We start from the raw sequence: 14,788 nt of genomic DNA, 5'->3' as shown, positions 1-14,788 counted from the left end.
TGAGCTGCTGGAACCTATTCCCTATGAATTCATGGCATAATAGATGTTAAAAAAATAAAAGACCTCTGGGCTGGAAAAAAAAAAAAAAGCCTAGATGACCATGGAACTGCCATATGACCCTTGGATATCCTACCTCCAGATTTACGTGTGAAAACAATAAACCCTTATATCTTATTTAAACTATTATTTTGTTTAATATACATCCAGACTTAAACCTAACTGATAAAGGTATCAGGTACAAGTTTATGGAAGGACATTCTAAGCCATGTTAAAAATCCTTTCCTGGCTTTAAACAAAGAAGTAACAATCAGGTTTACATGCACACTGGTGTCAATGCAATAAACAGACTGGGAAAAGGTCAGAATGGCCGTATAAAGACCAGTTAAGCCGTTACTGCTTTTGTTCACACAAGAAATGAACTCAAGAGAAGAACTCCAAGGCATGGCCTCAAGCGATCCTCTCGCCTCTGTCTCCAAAGTGCTGGGATTACAGGCCTAAGGCATAAAGTAAAAAGGGAGGTAAGAAGGCAGATTCAAGAGATAAAGGTAACTGAACAAAGTTCACTGAATAATTAGCTATCAAAGGACAAGAAAGAAAAAAATGATCTTTGATGATTTCAAGGCGTCTGCCTGTTTCTAAGATATAGGCAGTCTAGGGGAGAATTTAAATATATTACATTGTATTTACACTTGTCTTACGAACTGAATGTATGTGTCCTTCCCTCAAATTCATATGTTGAAGCCCTAACACACAGTGTGGCTGTATTTGGGGTAAGGAAGCAATTATTATTCAATAAGCTTGTAAGGATAGGACCCTGACCTTACAGGATTAGTGTTCATATAAGAAGAGACACCAGAGGGCTCAAGCACAACATAGGCACAGAGGAAAGAGCATGTATGGATGCAGCGAGCAGGAAAGGCTATCGTCTGCAAGCCAGGAAGAGAACCCTCACCAAAAACGAAACCTTGCTGGAACCAAACGTTATTTCCAACAGGAAATAATATTTCTGTCATTTAATCATCCAGTCTTTGGTATTTTGTGATGGTAGCCCAAGCTGACTACTATCATTTCTATAGTACCAATAGTAAATAGACCAACTCCTTCATTTTAATTTAGATAGAGGCCGGCACGGTGGCTCACACCTGTAATCCCAGAACTTTGGGAGGCCAAAGCAGGTGGATCACTGGAGGCCAGGAGTTCAAGACTAGCTTGGCCAACACGGAGCAACACCATCTCTGCTAAAAATACAAAAATGGCCGGGGGCGGTGGCTCACGCCTGTAATCCTAGCACTTTGGGAGGCAGAGGCGAGTGGATCACTTGAGGTCAGGAGATCGAGACCAGCCTGGCCAACATCTCTACTAAACCCCATCTCTACTAAAAATACAAAAAAAATTAGCCGGGCGTGGTGGCGGGCACCTGTAGTCCCAGCTACTCGGGAGACTGAGGCAAGAGAATCGCTTGAACCCCGGAAGCAGAACTTGCAGTGAGCCGAGATCGTGCCACTGCACTCTAGCCTAGGCAACAGAGCAAGACTCCGTCTCAAAAAAGAAAAAAAAAAATTAGCCAGGGATGGTGGTGCACACCTGTAATCCCAGCCACTCAGAAGGCTGAGGCAGGAGAATCGTTTGAACCCGGGAGGCAGAGGTTGCAGTGAGCAGAGACTGCACCACTGCACTCCAGCCTGGTGACAGAGAGAGACTCTGTCTAAAAAAAAATAAAAATAAAAAATAATTTAGATAATCTATGTAAATGGCTTTTACAAAGTCATATGAAGAGATTGGAACTCACTGTCCATGAAAGGAAAATAAAATTATGTACTTAACAATGTACAAAACAAACATGAGAGCAGCACAATGCTCACTGTCATGCTCTAAACTCTTAGAAGTTACCTTGTCTACACCAGTAGTTATTCACCTTTTCTGCAGTGACACAGGATGGATGTTGTCATTACCATGAGCATTCCCTAAATTCTAGTGGCAACTATACTCTACTTCCAGTCAAGAAATCAGATGCATGTGTGAAATGCATGAAATTAAATCCATTTTTGTAAAGGTAAGCTTTTTTCTTAAAGTTCAGTACTTTATTATTATTACTCATTAGATGGTATAAAATATTTCACAATAAACCACTATACTGGTGTTCTATTCCCCTATTATATGCTGCTTTATATCATAACTTTTTTCCAAAGGTAATATTTGTCTTATCTCTCCAAGTATATTTAAGTATCTTGAGAGCAAAGACCAAGTCTATTCTTCATCTCTATTTCTTTCTCTTAAGACAGCCAAGGCAGGACCATGCATTCAGATTTCTGTTACAGGATAGGAATTGCTGTTTTAACAGTTTGGTTCCAAAGGCAAAGAGGAAAATTTAACAACATCTGAATCAGAGGATAACCACAGAGATAAATAAACATTGGGAAACATGCCTTTCACTGCCAAAGTGGGCTAAGAATTTACAAACCTAGGACAAGAAATTATATAATGCAGCAAAGAAACACAACCAACTATTTGTAAATCTGGTTGGTGCAGCTGATCTGAAGTGAATTCACCTACCACCAAAAGTCACTTTGGTAGGGTCCCTGCTAAAAAAAGCTACTGCAGAGCCACTTCAGGTAGATGATAAAACCCAGATGGGACATCTCAGGCAAGAGCAGGCCTACAACTAGCAATTTTTTTGCTACTGGTGACTTCGTGCCAAATGTCCATGAACAAATGAATCCAAAAAAGTATGATATAAGGCTGGGTGCGTGGCTCACGCCTGTAATCCCAGCACTTTGGGAGGTCGAGGTGGGCAGATCACTTGAGGTCAGGAGTTCAAAACCAGCCTGGCCAACAGAGCTTGCCCCCTCTCTACTAAAAATACAAAAATTATCTGGGCATAGTGGCAGTGCCTGTAGTCCCAGCTACTCAGGAGACTGAGGCAGGAGAATCACTTGAACCCAGGAGGTGGAGGTTGCAGTGAGCCGAGATAGCGCCACTGCATTCCAGTCTGGGCAACATAGTGAGGTTCTGACTCAAAAACAAAAACTTAAAAGTATGATACATTCTTATTATAGAATACTTTTCAGCATAAAAAGGAAAAAACAAAAGTACTGATATATGTAACAACATGGATGATGTGCACAGATAGTATACTAAGTAAAAGAAGGCTGATTAAAAAAAGAACAGATAATCTGTGATTCCCCAAGTTCTAGAACAGGAACAACTAATCAATGATGACAGGTCAGAACAGTTATTGTCTCTGAGGACAGGCTAGATTTACTGGAAAGAGGAACAAATCAACTTTCATAGGTGATAGAAATGTTCTGTATCTTATCAAAATGCATGAACACATAACTTTTGCATTTTAGGATATAAAAATTTTCCCTCCAAAAAAATATGTAAGGAGGCTGATTGCTGGAATGGTAAAGACCTCTGAAAATCCATTCTTCTAAAAAAGCAGCAAGAATACTATCAAAAACTGTCAAAACCCAACTTTTTCAGAACTCTACAAATCAACTAAATGCTTGCAATAATCCATAGAGCTTTATTCCAGAAAAATGACTGAGTCGAGTGCGGTGGCTCACACTTTGGGTGACTGAAGCAGATGAATTGTTTGAGCCCAAGAGTTTGAGACCAGCCTAGGCAACATGGCAAACGCTGTCTCTACAAAAACTACAAAAATTGGTGGCACACGCCTGTAGTCCCAGCTACTCAGGAGACTAGGTGGGAGGATCGCTAGCACCTGGGAGGTCAAGGCTGCAGTCGGCCATGATCACGCCACTGCACTCCAGGCTGAGTGACAGATCACTCTCTCAAAAAAAAAAAAAAAAAAAAAAGGAGAAAGAAAGAAAAATAAATAAATAATGGCTGAACCTCTGTTAAAAAATAAAACATAAAAAAAGCAGTATTTGTGGTGTTTTAACATGTTCTATTCCCCAGTTATGCAATAGCTTTGAAAACCAAAAATCTCCCTAAGCTGTAAAAACCAACAGTCAAGCAGCCACTGAAGGAGGCAGAATGGGTTTAGAGCTTCTCAAAAGAAGTGTCAATATTTGACCTATCTGGTAGCTCACTAAAAGTTTCATTCTCAAGGTTTGTCTTTATTTGATCTGGCTTTGAGTTTACTCTGCAAATAAAACTTTTCCCCGGCATTCGTTAAAAATAATCAGTGGCAACTATATAACTTCACAGCTGCCTGAGAAAGCACTGCCAGAGGGGGCTAACAAGAGGCTAACCAAAAAACTTGAAAGGAAAACCTGGAAAACAGCAAGTCCTCAAGGGCTTTGAAAGGCTCTGACATATTCCTGGAAATCCAAAAGGCCACCTGCATATGGAGAGCTGTGCATGTGCCCCCAAATTCCCGTATCTCTCACTTTGGCTGACCTTAAAGCTCCACATAAGCAGGAAGTAAAGGCTAAAGCAGAGTTGTAAATTGACTGTGCAACATTTGAAGACACACCTGAGTAGTATAGAACCCCTCAACCAAGGCTGAACTTACAGGTTCAAGTCATTTTTAAAAATCCCTGTCCAATCATTAGCTGACCACTAAGCTAAATAAGCGCACACAAAAAAGAATACAAACTTATAAAATCAGTCCAAGAAAGTCACTAAGCAAATAAATAACAGCAGGAACAACAACAAATAGCAGTAACAAACCTTAAGGTAGGAAATCCAATTTCCAGAGCTGCCACACTACAGTACTTAAAATGTCTCATTTTCAACAAAAAATTGCAAAGCATTCAAACAAGAAAATGAAGCCCACACACAGGAAAAAGGGCATTAAATAGAAACTGTCTGTAGGCAAGTCCAGACATTTGATTTACTAGGTAAACACTTTAAATGAACTATTTATAAACAAGTTCAAAGAAGGAAAAAAAAAACATGCCTAATGACTTCCAGTATGAGAACACTGTCTCATACTTGAGACCAAATGGAGAATATCAATAGTGAGATGAGATGGGAAATTATAAAAAGAAACCAATTAACAATTCTGGAATTGAGAAGTATGAGGTTGCAGTGAACTATGACTGCATCACTGCACTCCAGCTGAGGCAACAGAGTAAGACCTTGTCTCAAAAAAATAAAACAATTACAAAACTTGAAGATAGTCAATTTTGATTATCCAGTCTGAGGAAGAGAAAGAACAATAAATGAAGAGGCCAGGCACTGGCTCACACCTCCAACCCCAGCACTCTGAGTGGTCCAGGTGGAGGGACAGCTTGAGACCAGGAGTTCAAGACCAGCTGGGGCAACACAAGGAGACCTCATCTCCTCATCTCTACAAAAAATAAATAATCAGGCAGGCATGGTGACACACATCTATAGTTCCAGCTACATGGGAAGCCAAGGCAGGAGGACTGCTTGAGCCCAGGAGTTGGAGGCTGCAGTGAGTTATGACTGAACCCCTGCACTCCAGCCTGAGCAGCAGAGCAAGACCTTGTCTCTTAAAAACTAAAAAATAGGCCGGGCGCGGTAGCTCACGCCTGTAATCCCAGCACTTTGGGAGGCCGAGGCGGGTGGATCACAAGGTCAGGAGATGGAGACCATCCTGGCTAACATGGTGAAACCCTGCCTCTACTAAAAATACAAAAAATTAGTTGGGCGTAGTGGCGGGCGCCTGTAATCCCAGCTACTTGGGAGGCTGAGGCAGAAGAATGGCGAACCCCGGAGGCAGAGCTTACAGTGAGCCAAGATGGTGTCACTGCACTCCAGCCTGGGTGACAGAGTGGGACTCCATCTCAAAACAAAAACAAAAAAACACAAAAACTAAAAATAAATATATAAATATATATGATAATATAATAAACATTATATGCATAATCATCCATCCTCTTACTGAAAACTCCTAATCTCCTTATACAAAAGGACAAAATTTCCTAAGGGTACCTTTATCTTTCCAAGTGATTAATAGTAGTTAATATCATTAAACACAGGCTGAAGCTGAATTAATCTCTGGAAAGCGCTGGATGACCTAGCAGTGAAGATTATTCATATTCTCAAGCAGTAGCATTTAGATTTTTTTTTTTTTTGAGACAGAGTTTCACTTCAATGCATTCACACATTGGAGTGCAATGGCGCGATCTCAGCTCACTGCAACCTCTGCCTCCCAGGTTCAAGTGGTTCTCCTGCCTCAGCATCCCAAGTAGCTGGGATTACAGGCATGTGCCACCAGGCCCAGCTAACTTTATATTTTAAGTAGAGATGGGGTTTTACCATGTGGGTCAGGCTGGTCTCAAACTCCTGATCTCTGGTGATCCACCCACCTCCACCTCCCAAAGTGCTGGGATTACAGGTGTGAGCCACCGCAGCCAGCCTTAGATACATTTTTAAATGACTTTTTTCCATTTAATTATTATTCTGCTTCATCTAGCATTCCCATAGTATTGTTTCTACTACTTTTTTATTGCAAATATAGAGTATTTCAGCTATACTATGACTTAATTTTCTGTAAGCCACCACCCTATGAACCTAATCATCACTTAAAACATTATTTCTATGGGAAAATAAGTTTTAAATTCCAGATAAACTTTCGAATACAATCCAGGCTGGGCACAGTACCTCACACCTGTAATCCCAGCACTTTGGGAGGCTGAGGTGGGTAGGTCACTTGAGGTCAGGAGTTCGAGGCCAGCCTGGCCAACATGGTAAAATTCCATCTCTACCAAAAATACAAAAATTAACCAGGTGTGGTGACGGGTACCCGTAGTCCCAGCTACTTGCTAGGCTGAGGTGGGAGATTCATTGAACCCAGGAGGTGGAGGTTGCAGTGAGCCAAGATCACGCCACTGCACTACAGCCTGGGTAACAGAGAAAGACTCTGTCTCAAAAAAAATAAAAATAAAAATAAAGGTAATAATCCTCTGTGCATCAAGATAAAAGACCACTAGGAAAACAGAAGGCCAAGTAAGTTTTAACATCTAAAAATGAGATTTAAAAATGAGCATTATTCTTACAGAAGGAGTTTATCACAGATGTAATTTTGAGAAACTAGATGAGACCAGATATTGAGAATGACAGTGCTTCACAAGGTTTTGATATTACATCATGGGGCACCACTGACAACTAAGAAAATATAGCTTGGTCTATGGTTACAGGGCCCAGAGGGATGTCACTTGCCAAGATTGAGAATCTCTCGCTGAGGCCAAAAAGATTTAAAATGTTATAACACACAATAAATTGATAAAAATTTAAAATGCAAACCTTAGAACCAGAAGGTAGAGACATACGAGAGGTTCCAGCTGTTGCAAACTACTTATCATTCCCTAACCACATTATGTTCACTGCTACTGTCCTTGCAGTGTCCTCTGCCTATGAGCTCCTATCATACTCTGAACAACAATCCAACATCCTTCAAGGCTTGCCTTAATGTCCCTCCTTTATTTTTTGGAAGCCTATTCTAATTGCTTCCATGTCCCACCACCTAAAGTTAGGTGTCCCTCCTATAAAATAACTTTCCTTATAATCACTTATTCAATATCAAATTCTCAACACTTTGAAAATAACACAGCTTATATGGAATTTGTTTATTGAATTGTATATCTCCCCTCTGCTCTTTAAGAACAGAGAAACTGCCTTATTTATATGTATCCCCAACACCCAGTAAAGAACCTTAAATATTATTGATATTTTTGGATAAAGACAGAATTTTTTAAATGATCAAATGAATGTGCTATCTATTCTCTTGTCCAAGGCCTTTTGCTTATTACTGAACCTCAGCATCTAGAACAACTTCTGACACACAGTAAGAACTCAGAAAAAATGTTTTTTCAAGCAGGACAAAGTGGCTCAAGCCTGTAATTCCAGAACTTTGGGAGGATGAAATGAGAGGATCACTTGAGCCCAGGAGTTTGAGACCAGCCTGAGCCACACAGGGAGACCCTGTCTCTACAAAAAATAAACATATTAGCATGGTGGTGTGCACCTGTAGTCCCAGCTACTCAGGAGGCTGAGGTGGGAGGATCACTTCAGTCCAGGATTGAAGACTACAGTGACCTATGATTGAACCACTGTACTCCAGCACTCCATGCAGAATGAGACTTTGTCTCTGAAAATAATAGATAAATGAAGAGCTCATAGAAACATGAAAATGTTTGTAAGACAAAGATTTTTTTTTTTTTTTTTTTTTTTTTTTTTTTTGAGACGGAGTCTTGCTTTGTTGCCCAGGCTGGAGTGCAGTGGCGCAATCTCGGCTCGCTGCAAGCTCCACCTCCCAGGTTCACACCATTCTCCTGCCTCAGCCTCCGGAGTAGCTGGGACTACAGGCGCCTGCCAACATGCCCGGCCAATGTTTTTGTATTTTTAGTAGAAACAGGGTTTCACCGTGTTAGCCAGGATGGTCTCGATCTCCTGACCTTGTGATCTGCCCACCTCAGCCTCCTAAAGTGCTGGGATTACAAGAGTGAGCCACGACGCCCAGCCCTGTAAGACAAAGATTCTTAAAACTTGCTAGGTACAGTGGCTCACACCTGTAAACCCAGCATTTTGGGAAGCAAGGTGGCCTCCTGACTTGAGGTCAGGAGTTTGACACCAGCCTGGTCAACATGGCAAAACCCTGTCTCTACTAAAAATACAAAAATTAGGCCGGGCGCAGTGGCTCACACCTGTAATCCCAGCACTTTGGGAGGCTGAGGTGGATCACCTGAGGTCAGGAGTTCAAGACCAGCCTGGCAAACATGGAGAAACCCCACATCTACTAAAAATACAAAGGTAGCCAGGCATGGTGGCATGTGCCTGTAGTCCCAGTTACTTGGGAGGCTGAGGCAGGAGAATCGCTTGAGCCTGGAGGCAGAGGTTGCAGGGAGGCAGAGGCTGCAGTGAGCTGAGATCACACGACTCCATCTCAAAAGAAAGAAAAAAACTATACAAAATATATACAGAAGTAGATGATAATGTGAAAAAACATGTGGTTGTGCTGGGATTAATTTTTTTTTTTTTTTGAGACGGAGTCAGGCTCTGTCGCCCATGCTGGAGTGCAGTGGCCTGATCTCAGCTCACTGTAAGCTCCGCCTCCCGGGTTTACGCCATTCTCCTGCCTCAGCCTCCCGAGTAGCTGGGACTACAGGCACCCGCCACCTCGCCCGGCTAGTTTTCTGTATTTTTTAGTAGAGACGGGGTTTCACCGTGTTAGCCAGGATGGTCTTGATCTCCTGACCTCGTGATCCGCCCATCTCGGCCTCCCAAAGTGCTGGGATTACAAGCTTGAGCCACCGCGCCCGGCCTAATTTTTTAAATTAGTTTTTCATTACACAAGCAGTAAGTGAATGCATTCTTCTTCTAAATTCAAACAGTATACATAAAGTAGGCCGGCTGTGGTGGCTCACACCTATAATCCCAGCACTTTGGGAGGCTGAAGCAGACAGATGGCTTGAGGTCAGGAGTTTGAGACCAGCCTGGCCAACATGGCGAAACCCCATCTCTACTGAAAATACAAAAATTAGCCAGGTGTGGTGGCACATGCCTGTAATTCCATCTACAGGGGAGACTGAGGCAGGAAAATTGTTTGAAACTGAGAAGTGGAGGTTGAAGTGAGCTGAGAACATGCCACTGCACTCCAGCCTGGGCAACAGAGCAACACTGCCTCAAAACAACAAACAAACAACAACAAAAACCCTGTATATATAAAGCTAAAGATACCAGTACCATAAAATCCTACTTACTTCCTCCCTTCAGTCCTAATGCCTCCCGTACCCATTCAGTCTTCCCCAAGAGATAATCAGTTTGGTTTGTCTCCTTTCAGATCTTTTTCCATGCTATTATAAGATGTACCCCCACAGAAACAGTGGTTAGCAATATGATACATGTTATAATGCAACTTACTACATATAGATTTAGTTCATTCCTTATGTGCTATATAGTATTTCATTATATAACATTAGTAATATACAGGTATTCACTTACTGTTCATATTTAGGCTGTTACCCATTTTTTTCCTTCACACACTTGTCATGAAAAATCATATACATGCCTCCTTAGATACATATAGAGAGTGCTTCTCCAGTGAGCACTAGGGTCATTCCCATTTTTTTGGTTTAATACATATTGCCAAACTTCCTTCCAAGTGGCTCTACCAATTTACATTCCCACAATTGTGCTTTTCCTAGCCTCCTGTTTACTATTGCTTATATAGTTTCTACAATTCAACTTTTTTAAAATTATAAAAGAATCTATCCTGTATAGCTAAGGGTAGCTGTTTAAACAATGAAGAAAAATAAATATCCACTTATCCTGTCATTCAGAAGGTATAAATCTGGCACCCTGCTATTATATCCTAATTTCTATTCCCAAGCAGATCATCTGTAATTCAAAGTAGAAAGCAGTGTATATATATATATATATATATATATGCCATTTGGCCTCAATGCTCAATGTTAACACAAAGATATAGTGTTAACAGTATTACCATATGTGGGTGTGTGCCTGGAAACTAAAAGTGGATCCACTCTTCCCTTCTACTATGTCCATACAAAGTTGTTCTTGGCTTTACCACAATACACATGGTTAGTACAGCCTGTAGAATGGATTGTGGCTCCATATCTTTACTTCACAGACTGCCAGTGTCTGTAATCAAAATGAACCACCCCATCTTTGCAAAGCATCAGGTTGCCCCATCTGCCACTACTTCTGTTCCCCCAGCATCCCTGAGCTTGAATTCATCACACTAAAAAAAATCGTAGTCTGAGAAAATTCTGCTCTTTTCTATCAGAAAGTTCTTATTAACAAGCATAAAAATGTGAAAAAAAATACAGAATGAAATCTGTATGTTGTACAATAAAGCTACTTTGTCCGTGAATCAACCAGTAACAATTTATAAACTTTAGAGGACAAATGGAGAAATATGCAAGCTGGATGGGTTTTCCTCTACTAAGAATGAATGCTCCCATTCTGAAACATGTAAAATATACCACTATAAAATTAACAATTTCAATTAATTTCTGAGGAGGAATGTATCTTTGAAAACTGCCCATAAGAACAGAACATAAATTTAAAAAGATATCACTTAGTTTATTGTCACAGGAAATCTGTTGTACATTTAAACGCTGCAGGAGAGTCTTAAACATATCACGGAATGTCCTTAAGTATTCATTAGTTTTTTTCGTTTCCATAATATAACAAAATGACTATTTAACATATGTTGATGACAAATGTTCTAGTTATTCATTTGCTTCCAGCAGTTTCTCAAATCAAATACACAATTTATCATTCTCCTGGTTCGTAAACTTCTGAAGCTATCAAAAATGTGGCACTCATCAGTTCAACTACATTAAAAAATGTTTCCAAGTATCCTTCTTTCCCCCAGGAGAGAAAAAAAAAAAAACACCTTAGTCAAAAGATAGCTAACAGCCCAATTTCCTTTACAAATCTAACCAAATTGTAATAACTGATTGTCTTTAACTCATTAAACAAAATAAGATTAATAATAAAAGTCGCATCTAATCCAGTATTTTACTCTTTAAAATGAATTTTCGGCCAGGCACAGTGGCTCAGGTCTATAATCCTAGCATTTGGGAGACCAAGGAGGGAAGATCACATGAGACCAAGAGTTCAAGACCAGCCTGGGCAAAAAAGTGAGACCCTATCTCTAAAAATAGTATTACATTTTNAAAAAATTTTTTCTCAGCTGGGCACAATGGCTCATGCCTGTAATCCCAGCACTTTGGGAGGCTGAGGCAGGTGGATTGCCTGAGCTCAGGGGTTCGCGACCAGCCTAGGCAACACGATGAAACCCCGTCTCTACTAAAATACAAAAAACTAGCCGGGTATGGCGGCGTGCACCTGTAGTCCCAACTACTCAGGAGGCTGAGGCAGGAGAAGAACTGCTTGAACCTGGGAGGCGGAGGCTGCAGTGAACTGAGATCGTGCCACTGCACTCCAGCCTGGGTGACACAGCGAGACTCCATCTCAAAAAAAAAAAAAAAAATTGAGACAGGGTCTCACTCTGTTGCCAAGGCTGGAGTACAATGGTACACTGTAGGCTTGACTTCCCACTCTCACCCTCCTTAGTAGCTGGGACCACAGGTCCATGCCGCCATGCCCAGCTAATTTTTTGGTTTTTTGAGGGTTTTTTTGGTGGAGATGGAGTCTCCCTATGTTGCCCAGGCTAGTCTCAAACACCTGGGCTCAAGCAATCCTCCTACCTCAGCCTCCCAAAGTGCTGGGATTATATACATGTGAGTGACTGTACCTGAATAGGTATAATTTCATAAAATTCTTATAATTTATCAACTCTGTGTTGGTTCTTTTGTTTTTGGGAGAAGGAAGGAAGGAGGAAGGGAGGGAGAAAGAAGGAAGTGGTGGGGGGCACCTTACACACAAGGTTACAAGTTTTCAGGTTTCCTAAAGTAACTAGTGATGATTCTCTTTCACTGTTATTCCCCCAAAACATGTTTAATCTGTTCAGGCTGCTATAACAAAATGTCTCAGATTGGATAATTTATAAACCACAGAAATTTACTGCTTACAGCTCTGGAAGCTGAGAAGTCCAAGATCAAAGTACCAGTAGATTCAGTGTCTGGTGAAAGCCTTTTCCTCATAAATGGCACCTTCTGTGTCCTCACATGGTGGGACAAAGCAAGTTCTCTTAGGCCTCTTTAGAAGGGCACTAATCCCATTCATGAGGGTAGAGCCCTCATGAAGTAATCATTCCTGAAAGCCCCACTTCTTAATACAATCACATTGGGAATTAGGTTTCAACATATGAATTTGGTGGTGTAAGGGAACAAACACTCAGATCATATAGCACCTGCTAAGCCAATCATATTTATTTATTTGGTTTTGGGGGGATTGTCTGTTTGTTTGAGACAGAAGCTCACTCCATCACCCAGGCTGGAGTACAGTGGCGCGATGTCCACTCATCGCAACCTCTGCCCCCCAAGTTCCAGAGATTTTCGTGCCTCAGCCTCCCGAGTAGCTCAGATAGATGTGCACCACCATGCCTGGCTAATTTTTACATTTTTAGTAGAGACAGGGTGTCACCATGTTGGCCAGACTGGTCTCAAACTCCTAGCCTCAAGTGATCTGCCTACCTTGCCTCCCAAAGTGCTGGGATTATGGGCATGAGCCACCACAACCAGCCCAAGCCAATCATATTTAATATTCAGGAATTTACAATCATTTACTATGTCCATTCTATTTCACTTTTATGAGCAGTCTTTTAAAACATAATAAAGGCCTACATAATTTATCCTAAATTTCCCCTTTCCATAAATTCCATTGTTCACTAATATGTTTGTGAAGAAACAAAAACCTAATCCTCTAATGAGATTCATCTTCTATGTACAAATCAAACCTTGTATTTTAGACTCAAATTTTATATTTGTAAAGAAAGCCACAAATAACTTCATAGATTTACATCTTCATCAAATGATTACAAAAAGGTCAGATCTTATACATTACTTACTAGTACTATCTAAACCCGTAATGAATTCAAGTTGAAAGTTAATTCCCTGTGCCTTTTAGTTCAGAAATCATGTTCTTTCAATAAGTGAAAGTTTTGTTTAAATGAAGAAAATGTTCATTATTTTCCAGTCTTCATTATCAACTAAGCTCTATTCAGTTAATCTAATTTCATAAATAAGCTATTTCTTTAAAAATGACCATGTTTTAGCCAGGCGCAGTGGTTCATGCCTGTAATTCCAGTACTTTGAGAGGCCAAGGCGGGTGGATCATGAGGTTAGGAGTTCGAGATCAGCCTGGCCAACGTGGTGAAAACTCGTATCTACTGAAAAAATATAAAAATTAGCCAGGTGTGGTGGTACGTGCCTGTAATCCCAGCTACTCAGGAGGCTAAGGTAGGATAATCACTTGAACCCAGGAGGTAAAGGTTGCAGTGAGCCGAGATCAGGCCACTGCAATCAGCCTAGGTGACAGAGCGAGACTCCATCTCAAAAATAAATAAATAAAATAAAATAAAAATGACCATGTTTCAAAGTTGAATTTAACTTTCAAGGCAACTAATCTGTAACTAAAGAATTACCTTCCTTGTAATCATTCACTCAATATTTCCCCAAGGAACTCTTGTCCTAGTTAAGTACAAAACTTTTATTACTTTTTTCATTAGTCTATATTGTAACTTCACGGTAATAGTTATGAAGTTGTCAGAAAACAAAGTAATTATTAAAAGAATTCACTATGATAAATCATTTTATAAATAAAATTTTGTATGTAATTTTATTAAAATACCAAAAATAATGCCACAGAACAAATATGTAAGAGAAAAACCAGAATAAATCTACCAAACAGTGGCCGGCCCGGTCACTCACGCCTGTAATCCCAGTACTTTGGGAGGCCGCGGCAGGCAGATAACGAGGTCCAGAAATCAAGACCATCCTGGCCAACATGGTGAAACCCTGTCTCTACTAAAAATACAAAAAATTAGCCAGGCGTGGTGGCGGGCACCTGTAGTCCCAGCTACTCGGGAGGTTGAGTCAGGAGAATGGCGTGAACCCAGGAGGCGGAGCTTGCAGGGAGCCGAGATCGCGCCATTGCACTCCAGCCTGGGCAACAAAGCAAGATTCTGCCTCAAAAAAATAAAATAGGCCGGGCGCGGTGGCTCAAGCCTGTAATCCCAGCACTTTGGGAGGCCGAGACGGGCGGATCGTGAGGTCAGGAGATCGAGACCATCCTGGCTAACACGGTGAAACCCCGTCTCTACTAAAAACTACAAAAAACTAGCTGGGCGAGGTGGCGGCGCCTGTAGTCCCAGCTACCTGGGAGGCTGAGGCAGGAGAATGGCGTGAACCCGGGAGGTGGAGCTTGCAGTGAGCTGAGATCCGGCCACAGCACTCCAGCCTAGGTGACAGAGCGAGAC

The sequence above is a fragment of the Rhinopithecus bieti genome, unplaced genomic scaffold (assembly GCF_001698545.2).
Source record: "Rhinopithecus bieti isolate Rb0 unplaced genomic scaffold, ASM169854v2 scaffold_5497, whole genome shotgun sequence".
NCBI classification, from domain to species: domain Eukaryota; kingdom Metazoa; phylum Chordata; class Mammalia; order Primates; family Cercopithecidae; genus Rhinopithecus; species Rhinopithecus bieti.
This window is presented reverse-complemented; position numbering follows the sequence as displayed.